Source organism: Loxodonta africana, chromosome 10 (genome assembly GCF_030014295.1).
Source record: "Loxodonta africana isolate mLoxAfr1 chromosome 10, mLoxAfr1.hap2, whole genome shotgun sequence".
Lineage (NCBI taxonomy): Eukaryota > Metazoa > Chordata > Mammalia > Proboscidea > Elephantidae > Loxodonta > Loxodonta africana.
In genome coordinates, this window is record NC_087351.1 from 58,716,927 (window position 1) to 58,735,775 (window position 18,849).

At 36.3% G+C, this 18,849-nt stretch overlaps 1 protein-coding gene across 1 annotated transcript in view; it reads right to left on the minus strand.

The window, feature by feature from the left end:
* Window positions 1–18,849, minus strand: part of MDGA2 (MAM domain containing glycosylphosphatidylinositol anchor 2) — a 536,185-nt gene that overhangs the window by 122,960 nt on the left and 394,376 nt on the right. The window lies entirely within an intron of this gene.

Genomic DNA, 18,849 nt, shown 5'->3' on the forward strand with positions numbered 1-18,849 from the left:
CCCAGCAACTATTGTGAGGATGGTGCAAGACAAGGCAGCGTTTTGTTCTGTTGTGCGAAGGATCATTATGAGTCAGAACCGACTCGACAGCACCTAACAAAAACACCTCCTTTTTTTTATTTTATTGTTTTAATTTATCTATTTTTATAGACTATAAGCCCTTTAATGACATACACCTTATCTTTTTTTTTAATGGTGCTTTAAGTGAAATTTACAAATCAAGTCAGTCTCTCAAAAACACGCACCTTGCTATGTACTCCTAGCTGCTCTCTCCCTAATGAGATAGCACACCCCTCCTCTCCAACCTGTATGCCCCAGGTCCATTCAACCAACTCCTGTCCCCCTCTGCCTTCTTATCTCATCTCCAGACAGGAGCTGCCCACACAGTCTCATGTGTCTATTTGAGCCAAGAAGCTCACTCCTCACCAGTATCATTTTCTGTTTTATACTCTAGTCCAAACCTTGTCTGAAGAGTTGGCTTTGGGAATGGTTCCAGACTTGAGCTAACAGAGGATCCAGGGATCATGACCTTCAGGGTCCCTCTAGTCTCAGTCTGACCATTAAGTTTTGTCTTTTTACAAGAATTTGAGATCTGCATCCCATTGTTCTCCTGCTCCATCAGGGAATCTTTGTTGTGTTCCCTGTCAGGACAGTCATCTGTATAGCTGAGCACCATCTAGTTCCTCTGGTCTCAGGCTGATGGAGTCTCTGGTTTATGTGACCCTTTCTGTCTCTTGGGCTCATCTTTACCTCATGTCTTTGGCATTCTTCATTCTCCTTTGCTCAAGGTGGGTTGAGACCAATTGATGCATTGTAGATGGCTGCTTGCTAGCGTGGAAGACCCCAGATGCTACCATCAAAGTGGGAATGCAGAACGCTTTCTTAATACATTTTGTTAGGACAAATGACCTAGATGTCCCCTGAAACCATGGTCTCCAGACCCGCGTCCCTGCTCCTCCGGGCTTCAAAGCATTCGGTTGTACTCAGGAAACTGCTTTGCTTTTGCTTTAGTCCAGTTGTGCTGAACTCTCCTGTATTGTGTGTTGTCTTTCCCTTCACCTAAAATAGTTCTTGTCTACCATCTAATTAGTGAATATCCCTCTCCCCCTCCCCACCCTCCTAACCACCAAAGAATATTTTCTTCTGTACTTAAACTTTTTCTTGAGTTCTTAAAATAGTGGTCTTATACAATATTTGTCCTTTTGCAACTGACTAATTTCACTCAGCATAATGCCTTCCAGATTCCTCCATCTTATGAGATGTTTCAAATTCACGTTGTTCTTAATTGTTGTGTAGTATTCCATTATGTGAATATGTCATAATTTCTTTATCCATTCATCCATTGATGGGCACCTTGGTTGTTTCTATCTTTTTACTATTGTAAACAGTACCGCAATGAACGTGGGTGTGCATACACCTGTTCCTGTAAAGGCTCTTATTTCTCTAGGATATATTCCAAGGAGTGGGATTGCTGGACTGTATGGTAGTTCTATTTCTAGCTTCTTAAGGAAGTGCCAAATCAATTTCCAAAGTGGTTGTACCATTTTACATTCCCACCAGCAGTGTATAAGTGTTCCAGCCTCTCCACAACCTCTCCAGTGTTTATTATTTTATGTTTTTTGGATTAATGCCAGCCTTTTTGGGGTGAGATGGTATCTCATTGTAGTTTTGATTTGCATTTTTCTAATGGCTAATGATTGTGAGAATTTCCTCATGTATCTGTTAGCTACCTGAATGGCTTCTTTGGTGAAGTGCCTGTTCATATCTTTTGCCCATTTTTTAATTGGGTTGTTTGTCTTTTTGTTGTTGAGTTTTTGCAGTATCACATAAATTTTAGGGAAACCCTGGTGGCATAGTGGTTAAGTGCTATGGCTGCTAACCAAAGGGTCAGCAGTTTGAATCCACCAGGCACTCCTTGGAAACTCTGGGGCAGTTCCACTTCGTCCTATAGGGTCGCTATGAGTTGGAATCGACTGGACAGCACTGGGCTTGTTGGTTTTTTTTTGGTAGATTTTAGAGATCAGATGCTGATCAGAATTATCATAGCCAAAAACTTTTTCCCCATATGTAGGTAATCTTTTTACTCTTTTGGTGAAGGCTTTGGATAAGCTTTAAGTATCTGATTTTTAGGAGGTTCCAGTTATCTACTTTCTCTTATGCTGTTTGTACATTGGTAGTAATGTTTTGTATACTGTTTTTGCCATGTATTAGGGTTCCTAACATTGTCCCTATTTTTTCTTCCATGATCTTTATCATTTTAGATTTTATATTTAGGTCTTTGACCCAATTTGAGTTAGTTTTTGTGCATGGTGTGAGGTATGGGTCTTGTTTCATTTTTTTGCTGATGGATATCCAGTTATGCCAGCACCATTTGTTAAAGAGACTGTCTTTTTCCCATTTAACAGACTTTGGGCCTTTGTCAAATATCAGCTGCTTATACGTGGATGGATTTATGTCTGGATTCTCAATTCTGTTCCATTGGTCTATGTGTCTGTTGTTGTACCAGTACCAGGCTGTTTTGACTACTGTGGCAGTATATGCTCTAAAATCAGGTAGAGTGAGGCCTCCCACTTTGGTTTTCTTTTTCAGATATGCTTTACTTATCCAGGGTCTCTTTCGCTTCCATATGAAGTTGGTGATTTGTTTCTCCATCTCATTGAAAAATGTCATTGGTATTTGGATTGAGACTGCATTATATCTATAGATCACTTTGAGGAGAATAGACATTTTTACAATGTTGAGTCATCCTATCCATGAGCAAGGTATATTTTTCCACTTATGTAGGTCTCTTTTGGTTTCTTGCAGTACTGTCTTGTAGTTTTCTTTGTATAGGTCTTTTACGTCTCTGGTTAGATTTATTCCTAAGTATTTTATCTTCTTGGGGCTATTCTAAATGGTATTGATTTGGTGATTTCTTGTTCAACCTTCTCTTTGTTTTTGTAGAGGAATCCAACTGATTTTTGTGTGTTTATCTTGTATCTGTATACTCTGCTGAACTCTCCTATTAGTTTCAGCCATTTTCTTGAGGATTCTTTAGGATTTTCTGTGTATGAGATCATATCATCTACAAATAAAGATACTTTTACTTCTTTTTTGCCGATCTGAATGCCCCTTATTACTTTATCTAGTCTAATTGCTCTGGCTAGGACCTCCAGCACGATGTTGAATAAGAGTAGTGATAAAGGGCATCCTTGTCTGGTTCCTGTTCTCAAGAGGAGTGCTTTCAGACTCTCACCATTTAGGATGATGCTGGCTATTGGCTTTGTATAAATGCTCTTTATTATACTGAGGAATTTTCCTTCTATTCCTATTTTGCTGAGAATTATCATCATGAATGGGAGTTGGACTTTGCCAAATGCCTTTTCTGCATCAATTGATAAGATCATGTAGTTCTTGTCTTTTGTTTTATTTATATGATGGATCACATTGATTGTTTTTCTAATGTTGAACCATCCCTGCATGCCTGGTATAAACCCCACTTGGTCACAGTAAATTATTTTTCTTGCTATGTTGTTGAATTCTATTGGCTAGAATTTTGTTGAGAATTTTTGCATCTAAGTTCATGAGGGATATAGGTCTGTAATTTCCTTTTTTTGTAGCGTTTTTACTTGGTTTTGGTATCAGGGAAATGCTGGCTTCATAGAATGAGTTTAGGAATATCCCAGCCTTTTCTACGTTCTGAAATATCTTTAGTACTAGCGGTGTTAACTCTTCTCTGAAAGTTTGGTAGAATTTTCCAGTGAAGCTGTCAGGGCCAGGGCTTTTTGTTGTTGTTATTGTTGGGAGTTTTTTAATGACCTTTTCAATCTCTTCTGTTGTTATGGGTTTATTTAGTTGTTCTATCTCTGTTTATGTTAATTTACGTAGGTAGTGTGTTTCTAGAAATTTGTCCATTTCTTCTGGTTTTTCAAATTAGAGTATAATTTTTCATAGTAATCTGATAGGATTCTTTTAATTTCAGGTGGTTCTGTTGTGATATGGCCCATCTCATTTCTTATTTGGGTTATTTGCTTCCTCTCCTGCTTTTCTTTCGTCAGTCTGGCCAATAGTTTATCGATTTTTTTAAATCTTTTCAAAGAACTACCTTTTGGTCTTCTTAATGCTTTCAATTGTTTTTCTGTTCTCTATTTGATTTAATTCTGCTCTAATTTTTATTATTTGCTTTCTTCTGATGCCTGAAGGTTTCTTTTGTCGATTCCTATTTGTTCAAGTTGTAAGGATAATTATTTGATTTTGGCCCTTTTTTCTTTTTGTATGTGTGCATTTATTGATGTAAATGGACCTCTGAGCACTGCTTTAGCTGTGTCCCAAAGGTTTTGATAGAAAGTATTTTCATTCTCATTTGATTCTATGAATTTCTTTATTCCGTCCTTAATTTCTTCTATAACCCAATAGTTTTTGAGCACGGTGTTTTCAGTTTCCATGTGTTTGATTTCTTTTCCCCGCTTTTTCTGTTATTGACTTCTAGCTTTACAGCTTTATGGTCAGAGAAGATGCTTTGTAATATCTCAATATTTTAGATTTTGTTCAAGATTGCTTTATGACCTAAAATGTGGTCTATTCTAGAGAATGTTTTATGCGTGTTGGAAAACAAAGTGTACTTGGCTGCTGTTGGGTATCCATTAGTTGGAAGATAATGTGGTATGTTCCGTTTTGGAAAAATTCTTCCCCAAATTAATATACCTTTCAGTAAAGTCTATGGTATCATTTCAGTAGGAGTCTGTCATATAAAATCAAGATTCATTACTAATACAATAAATTTTAATGAATACAGTGTAATCAGTAAAAAAAATACTAACGTGTGGTAAATTAATTTCTTTTCTGGTAAAGACCCTTGCATTCGGGGTTTTTTTTGGGGGGGGGTTCTCAATAAAAGGACAACTATTTTCCGAAGTTGACTGAGTAAAAAAGGTATCACTGGAGATACAAATGGGTCAAACTATATAAATTATTCTTAATAAGTGAATTGATAAAATAATATAAAATACCTATCATAGCACTGGAACCCTGGAGGCATAGTGGTTAAGAGTCCAGCTACTAACCAAAAGGTCGGCAGTTCAAATCCACCAGGTGCTCCTTGAAAACTCTATGGGGCAGTTCTACCCTGTCCTGTAGGGTTGCTATGAGTCAGCATTGACTCGACGGCAATGGGTTTGGGCTTGGTTTTGGTTTACCGTTGCACTGGGCAAATAGTAAGTGTTCAATAAATATTAATCTTCACAGCCCCCACCTCCCTCCCCCTAAAAAGGTAAAATAAACGTCTTTAGGAAGATTTCCATAAGTTGGTGATATTTTTAATTGTTAACAAGCATAGAAAACTGAAGCAATTTTAAAACTAAATTTGTAAAATTTAATAAATTCACATTTATTTTCTTTAAATTTTAATGTAGCAATATTCCCCTTTTTGGCATCATGTTTAGGAAACAAAATATTTATACAAATTACTTATTGGCTTACGCACTAAATATACATAATCCTCTTAGGCAATATAAAATAAATGTTTGTGTTTGTATTTATTAAATAATAAATATAAGATTTCATCTCAAATAAATAAGCCTTTTAAAATCCTGAATGTACTTTGCCAAAAATTATGCAAAATATGAATAATACAAGAGTTAAGCTTTTTTCAAAATAGGTTTGGGATTTTTCAAAATTTAGTTTGGAATTTGATCCAAAAACTTAAAAGAATGATTTGAATTTGATGAAACAATTAGCTTACATATTTGGCATGTAAATAGGAAATTGCTAGAAATATAAAGAAAGTTTGGAAATAAAAGATATAATCCCACTGATGTTTTCCTTGGAAATAGCTAAGTAAAAGTTAGGTGTAAAACAACCACACGTTCTAAAGAAAAATAATCTGGAGAGTTCCTCAAAGATTAAAGATGGTTGATCATTAATGGGAAAGAGAGAGACTTGTATAAAGAGGAAGAGGAAAAGGTGCTGTCATGGATTGAATTGTGTCCCCCCAAAATATCTGTCAACTTGGCTAGGTCACGATTCCCAGTATTGTATGATTGTCTACCATTTTGTCATCTGATGTGATTTCCCTGTGTTGTAAATCCTGTCGATATGATGTAAAGTGATGGATTAGTGGCAGTTATATTGATGAGATCTACAAGATTAGATAGTGTCTTAAGCCAATCTCTTTTGAGATATAAAACAGAGCAGTGAGCAGAGAGACAGGGGGATTTCATACTACCAAGAAAACAGCACCAGGAGCAGAGTGCATTTTTTGGACCTGAAGTTCTTGTGCTGAGATGCTCCTAGACCAAGGGAAGACTGATGAGAAGGACCTTCCTCCAGAGCCAACAGAGAAAGCCTTCCCCTGGAGCTGATGCCCTGAATTTGGAGTTGTACGCCTACTAGACTGTGAGAGAATAAACTACTGTTTGTTGAAGCTATCCAATTGTGGTATTTCTGTTACAGCAGCACTCCATAATTAAGACACGTGCTTATCAAGTAGCAAATCCACTTTTGAACCCCAGGCTGTCCAAAGCCCTTTTTCCTCTAACATCCAATGCCTCTGGATATTGTCCACTTGCCAAGTGCGCCTGACTGAAGGCACGAGTGGGGCTGAATTCAGGCTCTATCCCCCTTGCCACCAAGCACACTCTGACATAGGGGCCACATATGCTTACAGAAATGGGCACTTTTTCATTTTTTTTTTCTACTGCACTCACAGGCACTGAATCCCAGTACCCAGTGCCGTCAAGTCAATTAAATTTCCTGATAATATGTTAGTTCCACTAATTTGAAAAAGATCCGGCTTACCTCCTCTGCCCCCTATAGGTACAGAAACCTAAACTGCAATTTTATTCCCAGGATTCAGCCAGACTTGCCCTATTATATCATTATCTGAAAGAATGATCAAGTTACAAAAATAAGAAAAGGATTGACTGACTAAATCTCTGGAATAAGAACTACATATATTAAACATTTAAGTCAGGTTAATGAATATGCAGTAAGATGCAAACAAATATAGTCAGTTTTCCCTAAAGTTATACATTCCCTAGAAACCTAATAGCAGAATATCTAAAAGCCTTGTATTCATTTAAAGGATTATTGGTTGGCATGTGTGCATGGAGGGGGAACAGATGGCTGAACTGACCCAGCGGCTCTTGGGCTGAGGGAACTGAATGTCCAATGGCGTACTTATAGACCACATTAACTTCTTGGCAAATGCTCCTGCTGCTGCAAATGGAGGTGGTCCACCGCTGAATATGAATGTGCTGAATATCATTTAGGCAGGGAGCAAGAGGTGTTCAAGTGAGTTGGAGAGAAGCCCAGAAGGTATGCTGTTTATCTTCCAGGAACATTTATTTTCTCCAAAACATATAACTTGAGTTAATAAAGCGGATTTAGATGGGAATAAAGGAAACTAGTTTTTGAAAATTGCATTGCTGTGACTCTCTAAGAATAACTAAAAGATTCATGAATATGACTCCTGGAACAAGAAAAAGATTAGAGCACAAACAATTGCTCTTATCACACTGTTAAGAAGCACTGGACTGGATCTGGCTGCAAAGCAGGTATCTGCCTGCAGTTAGATCCTGAGGCTTCTTGTAACTGTCATTTTGATGAGTTCTTTAAAAATAGACAAAGATCATTAGAATAATGAGAGATGGAGATTTTGTAAGTAATGTTCATGTAAGTAAACTCAAATTATAAGACTCAAGCTATATCTCCCATTTGAAACCTGAAAAGAATGTACAGAAAGCAAAGCTCCACTGACTTCCTCCTCTTACAGCCCCATGACAAAAATCTCCCTGGAGAAAAGAAAGAGGACGGGTCAGGTTGTGGGCAGTCATCTGTGGAACCTCTCTCTCTCCTGACCACTTTACGTCTGGTTTCTGGCATGTCCCTGGAACAAGTTCTGGACTGTTCTCATTCATTAATCATTCCTTCAGGGTGATGGACAGAGGCCAGGTGCTTAAATAGACACTTGGAGGTTTGAGAGACTTTGATTCTACTGAACTAAAAAGTTTGATTTTTTTTTCCTCACAGATTGGTTCTGTTATCATTTAACAAAAAAAAAAAAAAATCATTTAATAGCTGCTGAAAAATCCAAATTACTAAGTACTAAGCAGAATCTGGAAACCCTGGTGGCAGAGTGGTTAAGTGCTACGGCTGCCAATCAGTGGGTCGGCAGTTCGAATCTGCCAGGAGCTCCTTGGAAACTCTATGGGGTGGTTCTACTCTGTCCTGTAGGGTCGCTATGAGTCGGAATCAACTCGACGGCACCGTTTTTTTTTTTTTTTAAGCAGACTCTAAAGAGAAAAAATACGAAACACGTATTCATACGTGTGCATTTCCATTTTCAGGTTTCTTTGTTTTATTCCTCTCTGTAGTCAGTGAACATGATAAAGATTCTTTTCTCTCAGGCAAAACCATTTAAGACTTCAGGCTGTTTCTTATCCTCTACGAATTGTATATAATGAAGACTTCAAGATAGTATGAAACAGCTGTGAGAAATAGTTTTGGAATCCAGTGGCATAGCTGGTTATGCTGATAGCTCTGTCTTTCCTTTATTCTATCCAGCAGTAACAATTTCTGCTAACAAAATGGTTAGACTCCAAAACTTGATTCATATCTCCTGATTTAACTTGTATACATGGCCTTTGGTACCAATGTATTAGGTTATTCTATATTCATACTGTAACAGTCACTGCCTCTGATAGCAAGGGATACAATTAACAGGAAAAAGATAGCGATTATTACGGGAGGGGAAATACTGTGAAGAATAATTGTTTAGTGTTCCCAACTACAGGAAGTATTTTGGAAGTTAGCTGGGAATAAAAAGGAATAAACAATTCTTGAGGAATAACACTTTTAAAACAATTACCTTGCATATATTTGAAACAATATATAGATCAACTTGGAGAGAAAAAAAATCATATGAATGTTAATATTACCTACAACAAATGCTATGCATATCGTGAAACACTTTCTATTCTCAAGCTTATGTTATGTGGCCAACATCATGCATTTATTCAGTGATATTTTGTTGAGGTATAATTTGTACAAAAAAAAAATGCATACACTTTAAGCATAGATTTTGGTGAGTTTTTGGAATACAGGTAGCCCCTGACTTACAGTGGGGTTCTGTCCCGATGACTCCATTGTAAGTTGATTCTGACGTAAGTTGAATTCCTCATTTTTTTTTTTTTTTTTTAGTTTTCATTATTACTGCCTTTTATTATCAGTATCTTTATAAATCAATCTTTATTTGTCTTTGGGGGTCGGCATAAGGATGATAACATCAGAAAATTACACGCTGCAACATTGTATGTAGTACATGTTACTAACGATAAGATGAACAACAACAAAAAAAGACTGTCCTAAGCAGGGTTCATCATAACTCCAATATATCGAAAGTCGGGGACTACCTTTACTACTATGTAATCACCACCCCAATCAAGACATAGGGCATTTTCATCACTTAAGGAAGTTACCTCCTGCCCCTCTGCAATCTATTACCTTCACCCTCAGCCCCAGGCAAACAACAATCCAATTTCTACCACTAAAGTTAGTTTTGCCTTTCAGGAACTTCATGTAAATGGACCATACACTATGCAGTACTATTGGCCAATTGTATATTCTTTTGTGAAATGTCTGTTCAAGTCTTGACAATTTTTTCTTGAACTGGTTATCTTATTATCCAGTAGTAAAGATTCTTTACATAATCTAGATACAAGTCCTTCGTCAGACACTTGCATTGCAAACACTGTCTTCCGATCTGTGTCTTGTCTTTTTCATCTCTTCGTCATTTCTTTTGAAGAACAGATGATTTCAGTTTTAATAAAGTCTAATATATTATTTTTATGATTGGTGTTTTTTGTACTTTGCATAGATTTACTCCTATGATTTCATCTACAATTATATAGTTTTAGCTTTTATATTTGGATTGACAATCAATTTTAAATTAATTACGTGGGTAATGTGAAGTATTGTTTAGGTTATTATTATTTTTTTTTCCATATGGATACCCAGCTATTCTGGAACAATTTATTCAAAAGACTAACGTTTCCTCAGTGGATTATATTCACACCTTTGTAAAAACTCAGTTGACCCTATATATATGTGAGGATTGTTTTTGAATTCTCTCTTCTGTCCCATTTATCTATACGTTTATTTTTTACCTAAAAACCATGCTGTGTTGATTATAGTATTTTATATTAAGCCTTTAAATCAGGTACTGTAAGTCCTCCCACTTTGTTCTTTTTTTCCACATAGGTTTAACTACCATGGGGTCTTAGTTTTCCATAAAAATTATAGAATAAACTTTGCAAAATCTACAAAAAAAAAAAAACAAAAAAAAACTGGCACTGGATTGAATATGTAGTTCAATTTGGAGAGAATAAACATCAAAACAATATTGATTTTTCCAATTTATGAACATGGCATAACTCTCCATATAGTTAGGTCTTCTCGCCTTTTCCCTCAGCAATATTTTTTCATTTTCAGTGTATATGTCTTGCACATGTTTTATTCAATTTATATTTAAATATCTCACATTTTGATGCCACTGGAAATTATGTCCTTTAAATGTAAATTATTTGTAGCTATTATACAGAAAAATAATTGATATTTTATACTGCCTCTGTATCCTATGCCATTGCTAAACCACCTTATTAATTCAAGGACGTTTTCTTGTAGATTCCATAGGATTTTCTATAAACACAACAACAGGCTCTATAAATAGAAGTAGTTTTATGACTTCCTTTCTAATGTTTATGCTTTTTAATTACTTTTCTTGTGTTACTGACTGGCAAGGACCTTTCATTAGGAATGTCACTCCATACCCGATTAAGATAAATTCAGAGGATGAGATTTTGAACTTAGAGTTGATGCTGGAATAGGGGGAAGATTAATAGAATGAATTTGTTTTGTACATGAGAAGGACATGAATTTTCAGGGACCAAAATGTTAGTACTTTAATTTCCTGGGTTTTGGAGCCCTGGTGGCATACTGCTTAAGAGCTCGGCTGGTAACCAAAAGGTTGGCAGTTCGAATCGACCAGCCACTCCTTGGGAACCCTATGGGGCAGTTCTACTCTGTCCTACAGGGTTGCTATGAGTCAGAATCAACTCCACAGGAACGGGATGAGATAGGGAATATTGATTGCCATTTTATCTCATTCTTACTTTCTTTGATCTAGAATCTACTGTAATGAATATCCATGCTTTTATCGTCACAGGATAGTTTGTGTATCTTATTTAAGTGATGAACCAAAAGAGCTAAACAGAAAAATACTCCCTTTTTCACACTATTTATTTCCTTGTCAAACTTGTTAACAAGAAGCCGCATCTCCTGACACTCATAAACAGTTCAATAGAAACACTTTGTCATAAACATATTTGTTAAAGGCAAGAAATATGAAGAAAGAATGGTTAGTGGGAATATAAGTGAAATCCCTTAGAATTAACATCTAATTACTAAATATTTGGGAATATTAATTAGAAAAATTTGAAAGCCATAATAAATTGAAACTTTATAAATCAGTGCTGATCTCCACGCTCAGGAACAAGTAAAAATGCGTATTTATCAATTCCTGGCACTGCTGACAGAATCTGCCAACAGATTCTCTCTAGTCAAGTTTCTTATGTAATCAAGCTGCTGCACTCATCTTGTCTCCACTATGTGGTGTAAAGGCATAATATTTCAAAGTTGAAGCATCCCTTCTGGGGGTCTTTGTCAAGGGACAACTTAAACCAACATAAGCTACCAATGCAGGAGGCTGGTGGCACATCCCAGGTTGCAGTTCTTCACGCCTCTACCTCTGGCAGCTCCAGTTCAGCCCAATTAGCTCTTCAGGAGGTAAAAGAAACTGCTACTTAAAACTTTGTTGAGTTGAAAGCAGAAGCTGCTCCGATGGCTTAGGGGTTGAGCCAGCTTATGGTGACAAAGTTGAAGATAGGAGTAAAGCAATTCTATTCAAATTGCAGTATTTTAAACAGATGGGTGCTTTTGAATTAGTGACTTTTAACATGGATTAGTTTCCTAGAGCTGTTATTTCATTCTCTCCCAGTTCTAGAGATCAGAAGTCTGAAATGAAGTTGTCAGCAGGGCCCCAATCCCTCTGAAGTCTCTAGGGGAGAATCTGCTCCTTGCCTCTCTCAGCATCTGTGGCTCTGGATGCTCGTTGACTTGTGGCCTCATTGTGCCAATTTCTGCCCCTCTTTGTCACAATGCCTTTTTTTCTTTTCTATCAAAACTCCCTCTGCCTTGTTCTTATAAGGATACATGTGATCATGTTTATGGCCCACCCTGCTAAGCTCGTCCTTTCAAGATCCTTAATACAATTACATCTTTTGCCATATAAAGTAATGTTTATTCTTCTGTCATACAAGGTAATATTCATAGGTTCCAGGGATTAGGACGTGGACATCTCTTTTTTGGGGGTCACCATTCAGCCCACTACATGATATATGGTTCTAATTCAGCTTGAACTACTCATTCACCCTCTCTGCATTCACCCCTTTGCCCTTTTTAAAAAATAATTTCAAGCAAGTTATCTTTCGTTCAATCATTCACTCACTTGTCCATTTTTCTATCTAGTCAATCATTCCAGATTACTGAGTTCCTTTTACAAATCAAGTCCTGTGCGAAGATCTAACCTAGCATGTTATTTAGTTTATCTGTTAAATGATTAAATGAATGTGCCTGGATGTTTTGTAGTTTGTAAGTATACATACATTTTTAAAGTTGAATATTGGGCTATTCTGAACCTGTGATAAAGTGGTCCATGTACCAGGTGAGTTCTCTGCTATAGTAAAATAAAAAAAACAAAAATTTTTTTTTTTTTGCTATAGTAGTACAGAATAAAGTATATAAATATTTACATCTATGCATTGGTACATAAATACATCTAGATAAACAGGTGGAATTTCAAATTTACAGAGAGGTTGGTTCTAGTAAAGCAATATGCCTCATTTATGTTTAGAATTCAGAAAAATCATTGCACAGAAAAACACTATAAATGGTGTTTACACAAAGCTTACTTAAACCACAGAAAAACCACAAAAATATTAGCAAATAGAATAAATGCAAATGCATAGTATTTTGTAGTATTATATTTAGTAATCTCCAGAATATATAGTACACTACAATCTAGGCTGAGCACCGTTCCTCAAATACCTTTGCTTACTCTCTTTCTACCTTGGGAGGAAAATACTATCACATTCCTACTGACTTCTCAGTAAACACAGTCTTACTCTCCCTCACTCTTACTCCTACACACATTATACACACATGGAATAAAGGGAGAAAATAGGTCTGAGATTTCATCTCTGCTGGGTGCTAAGATAAATATGGATGTGAGGACAACCATTGCCTTTTAGTTCAATTATGTACATTTTGATGTGCAGTGAGATCCAGTCTATTTTCAGTATACTACATAACATTCATGGTGAGTGCAACAGTGGTATTGATTTTGGTAGAATAATCGTAGAAATAAAAATGTTTAAATTTTCTAAGTTAATTTGCGTCTCAGAAAATAAACAGAATTGTCTTCAAAGGCCCATTTTGTGGGTAAAAAATATAGGCATAAAGCATATATGCATCCTTGCCTATATTCTAGTCCCCGGCTCTCTTCTGTATAGCTTCAAAGGGCTTTGGATTCTGAGGGAAATTACAAGAAATACTAATTCTGGTATGTTTTAGTAGAGGAACTAAATGGCCTTTCGAAGTTCATAGAATCAGACATCTGATTCTATGGAAGCATTAATATATATAATTTCCATGGATTATACTGTATACGTAATTCAATCATTTTCTCTTTTCTTCTTCAAAACATTTTAGATTGTAGGTGGATTTCTTGAAACAATGAGGCTGGTCTGAAGACTGAAAAGTACAAACGGGGAACAAATTAATGCATGGGGTTATTTCCTCTCCCTCTATCAGGCAACCCATAGTAGGTTATTCTTTTCTGCAGCTATCAAAATCTACTTGCTGCACCCCACGGATTTGGAGTGGTAGAATGGAGCGCAGTGTTTCCTCTGGTCTCAGTTTGTCTTCTAGTTCAAAGAATAGGATTTGAATCACACAAATACAGAGAAAATGGAAATCTTGCAGAGACAGCATGGACTAAACTAACCTGAAGTTAAAAACATGTGTCTGAAGAAAATTAGAAAGTGAATGAGGCCAAAAAAGTTGAAGAAAGGGATATTATATTCCTCAGTTAACTTTATGGAACATTTTTGTTTTGGAGGGTTAATGAATGAAAGTAAGTTGCTATCTTTATATCAATATGTGAAAAATAGTTGTCTTTGAAGGATTCTTAGCACTTTTGGGTCAATAACATATAAAAAGACATAAAATCACCATGATGGAAAAATAAACTAGGTTTTATTTCCCTTGTAAATATTTTTAGGGATAGCAATTAGCAGTTAGATTGTCATATAAGTAGTGTTCTCTAAGGATCTTTTGGCTTTGTTTTAATAGTTTAAGAATCAAAGTAGAAAAGCCTTAAACTAAACTGAACCTTAATAAAAGATACTGTGAAGCCAAAAGGTGGAGAGCACCAGAAGAGCAGACATCTTCATATCCTTTGGTGAGTCAATTATACTTTAGCTACCTAATATCGTATTGCAGGAAGAAGAGTGGCTCAAGGCAATATATATTTATAGAGTCCTTTTTAAGTAAGAACTTATAACTAAGAATTTATATTACTAATGAACATGGTTTAATTAAGTCTGACACATTTTAATCAACATTTCTATGATTTCTTTTTAGATAATACTTAATGCCCAGTTTCTTCGTTTACTACCATAAACGTTCCAACTCTTACAACTTTACTTAGAACAAAATGACAATGCAAAGTATTTCTTTTTAATGTAGCCCTAAGCTCTAGCTCAAAATAACACACATTTTCCTGAGCATGTAGATTATAAACATAGTTTAAAGAAGCAGCCAAGACTAAATACAGAGGGTACCTTTTAAGGATAATGACAATAAATGTATTGATATTTCTCCCCTGGTTTATTATGTGCCAGATACAACAATTTTGTTGCTTTATATTAAAACACTTACGGATCTATGGTAAAAAAAAAAAAAAAAAAAGCCATGGACAAAATTGTGATTCACAATACATTAAGAATGCATGAATGACAGACACTTCACCAAAAATGACATCCAAACAGCTAAAAACCACACAAAGGAATGCTCGCAATCATTAGCCATTAGAGAGATGCGAATCAAAATTACAATGAGATACCATCTCACCCTGGCAATAATTCTACTGATCAAACAAAACAAAACAAAACAAAACACCAGAAAACAACAAATGCTGGTGAATTTTTGGAGAAACTAGAGCTCTCATACACTGCTGCTGTGAACGTAAAATGGTACAACCATTATGGAAAACAGTACAGTGCTTCCTTAAAGAGTTAGAAATAAAAATATCATATGATCCAGCAATCCCACTCCTAGGTATATATCCTAGAGAAAGAAGAGCTGTGACACAAATAGACATATGCACACCCATGTTCACTGTAGCATTATTCACAATATCATAAAGATGGAAACAAACTTAAGTGCCTATCAAAGGATAAATGGATAAACAAACTGGTATGTACACGCCATGGAATACTCCACAATAATAAAGAATAATGACGAATCTGCAAAACATCTCACAACATATATGAATCTGGAGGACATTATGCTGAGTGAAATAAGTCAATTACAAAAGGCAAACATTGTATGAGACAACTATTATAGTCAAGAAAACGTTTACACACAAAAAGAAACATTTTTTGATGTTCCCAGGAATGGGAGGCAGGGAGACAGAAAATCACTAACTAGTGAGTAGACACATGTTAACTTTGGTGAAGGGAAACGCAGGACACAATATGGGGGAAGTCAGCATAACATAACCAAGGCAAGGGAAGACACTGAGAGGTATACAAGAACAAAAGGCAACAACGGTAAATACTATAAAATACACAATCCTGCAACAGTAACAAAAAACAATAATTTATGAGTGGATAATAGGTAGATATACATGCTGAATAGGTGTGAGGGGCATATGGGAGTACACCCACACGCATATATAGGTTTGGCTATGGATATTTCTACATACATATTTGTATGTGCTGCACATATATTCATATATATATATATCTATATATATTAGAGCACACAGGGGGCACAGTCATGGAAGCATCCTAGACATAGCCAAACACCTCCAGGGATTGAGTTACTGGGTTTGAGGGCTAACAACCAAAGTCTCGAAGGACATCTAGGTCAATTGGCTTAATACAGTTCATAAAGACAATGTTCTACATCCTACTATGGCAAGTAGCATCTGGGGTCTTAAAAGCTTGTGAGCAGCTATCTAAGATACAACTACTGATCTCTTTCCATCTGGAGCAAAGGAGAGTGAAGAATACCAAAGGCTCAAGGAAACAATTAATCCAAAGGATTAATGGACCAAAGGAACCACAGTCTCCATTAGCTGAAACCAGAAGAACTAGATGGTGCCCAGCTACCAAGAGAGACCACTCTGGCCAAGATAGAAACAGAACGTCCCTGTTAAAGTGGGAAAGAAAATGCAGAAAAAAATTCAAATTAATATAAAAGGTAGGAATGTAAAATGATATGTTGTTGTGTGCCGTTGAGTCGATTCCAACTCATGGCGACCCTGTGGGGCGAAGTGGAACTGCTCCATAGGGTTTCCAAGGCTGTAATCATTATGGGAGAAGATTGTCAGGTCTTTTCTCCTGAGAAGCTACTGGTGGGTTCAAACTGCCAATATTTTTGTTAGCAGCTGAGTGCTTAACCATTGTGCCATCAGGGCTCCTTGTAAAATAAGATAATCACTTCAAAAAACTGTTTAGCAATTTCTCAAAAAATTAAGCTTACATTTACCCTATGACCCAACAATTTCACTCTCAGGTATTACCTGACAGAAATGAAAACATTTATCTACAAAAAGACTTGAAAAAGTGTAAATATTAACATTACCATAGTCACAGAATGGAAAGAATTGATAAATTACATTGAGTAAATCAACAGAATGCTAAACAATAAAAAAGAATGAACAACTAATAAACACAAACATGTCAGTGAATCTCAAAAACATTATGTTGAACAAAAAAACACATGAAAGCCAGACCAAAAAAAAAAAAAAGTACATATAATTCCATTTGTGTGAAGTTCTAGAAAAGATAAACCCAAACTATGGAGGTAGTAATAAGAACAATGGCTGCCTTGGTGGCAGGGCTGTCTAAGACTGGGGAAAGGAACTTTCTGGGGTATTGGGATAGTTGCATATCTTTATAGGGATGTTGGTTACATACATTTATCAAAACTTGTTGTACTGTTCACTTAAGATCTGTGTATTATACTCTGCAAACTAGTCATCAAAAAATTAATTTTAGAAGTTTCAGGTTTACAGAAGAGTTGCAAAGATAGTACAGAGGGTTTCCATATACCTACATCCAATTTCCCCAATTGTTAACATCTTGTCTTAGTATGGTACGTTTATTATAATTAATGAACCAATATTAATATATCATTTAAATAAATAAATAGGACCATATTTACTGGCCTGAAAGAGACTGAAGGAACCCCTGAGACTATTGCCCTTAGATATGCTTTTAACTTGGAACTGAAGCCTTCCCAGAGATCACCTTTCAGCCAAATAATAGCCCTATAAATGATAACCCACAAGAGAAAAGTCCTCCTTAGAACAATCATCTATATGAGACCAAAAGGGCAACGTACGCTCAAAAGCAAAGATGAGAAGGCAGGAAGGGGCAGGAAAACTGGACAAATGGAAATGGGGAACTCAGGGTGGTAATAGGGAGAGTGCTGACACATCGTGGAGACTGCAACAAATGTCAAGGAACAACCTGTGTATATACTACTGAATCAGAAACTAATCTGCTCTGTAAATCTTCACCTAAAGCACACACATAAAAAGAATGAATTAACATGTGAATAAATAGAACAAGGGAAAAAAAAAAAAGAACACTATTTTTGTTATTAAGAAAACCAGGGCAGGCATCTGTTCACAAGGGATTTTAGACTTGCAGAAAAAAAAAAAAAAGTTATATTAATATTTGCAAATTGATCTAAATAAAGCTGGTTACCACCAGTATTCACTGCTTTGTTATTGAAATACCCAAAACAATCAAACTCATTACCAACCCTGCTTGAATTCAAACAAATTTCTATCTAATTTTCTAGGCACATAAATTATCTTAACTACTAAAATAGGTTTGCCTTGAAAATAAACAAGTAGCTGTTCCAATGAGAGCAATAAGGCTACTTATGGTACATGCTATGGATTTGTAAAATGTTTTAATTTTTATATTTACATGAGCCCTGGTGGCACAGTGGTTAAGTGCTGTGCTGTTAACCAGAAGTTGGCGGTTCAAACCCACCAACCACTCTGCCGAGAAAGATGTGACAATCTGTGGCAGAATTTGCTCCCTAAATGTTACAGCCTTGGAAAGCCTATGGGGCAGTTCTACTCTGTCCTATCAGGTCATGTTATGAATTGAATTGTGTCCCCCCAAAACATCTGTCAACTCAGCAGGCCATGATTCCCAGTATTGTGTGATTGTCCACCATTCTGTCATCTGATGCAAATTTCCTATGTGTTGTAAATTCCACCTCTATGATGTTAAGAAGGCAGGATTAGAGGCAGTTAACGTTAATAAGGCAGGACTCAATCTACAGGACTAGGTTGTATCTTGAGTCAATCTCTTTTGAGACATAAAAGAGAGAAGCAAGCAGAGAGATATGGGGACCTCATGCCATGAAGGATGAAGAATGAGGAGGGGAACATGATTTTGCACCCAGGGTCCCTGCACTACTAGATCAGGAGAAGATTGATGACAA